The sequence below is a fragment of the Acanthisitta chloris genome, unplaced genomic scaffold (assembly GCF_000695815.1).
Source record: "Acanthisitta chloris isolate BGI_N310 unplaced genomic scaffold, ASM69581v1 scaffold32266, whole genome shotgun sequence".
Taxonomy (NCBI): Eukaryota; Metazoa; Chordata; class Aves; order Passeriformes; family Acanthisittidae; genus Acanthisitta; species Acanthisitta chloris.
The window spans coordinates 1-553 of record NW_008678133.1 but is presented as its reverse complement, the minus strand read 5'-3'; positions in this window follow the sequence as shown (position 1 = coordinate 553).

Sequence of the window (553 nt, the reverse complement as noted above, 5' to 3'; positions counted from 1 at the left end):
GGTCTGCCTGGGGAGGTGATGGGTTCACCATCCCTGGAGGTTTTCAAGCTGAGACTGGATGTGGCACTTAATGCCATGGTCTAGTGACCATGGTAGGGCTGGACTCGATCTTTGAGGTCTCTTCCAACCTGGTTGATTCTACGATTCTATGATTTCCTTATTCTCTCTTGACTTTCCTGCTAGGGTATTTGGTGGTGCAGGGCTTGATGTAATGCACAGAAGCTGCTGAGTCACCCCTGAGCTGACAAGGTTTTATTGTACTCTTAACCCAGATAGGGTGTCTGGTCCCTGGGCAGGCAGGAGTGAAGCTGCTGTTTTCTGCTTCCTTCAGAATAATGTCAAGGCCAGCCTGGAGGAACCTTTGCCTTCAGCTGTGTGCAGGTCTCGGTGCAGGTTAGCTGCACTTCAGATGCCACATGCTGCAGAGCAGTGTTTGCAGGCTGGGCCACGGCAGCACCCCAGGGGTGTGCCAGCAAAACCCTGGAATGTGCATCCTGGGTTGTGGGTCCTTTTGGGTCTCAGCTCTGTATTGGTGTGATCTAACATAATGTTT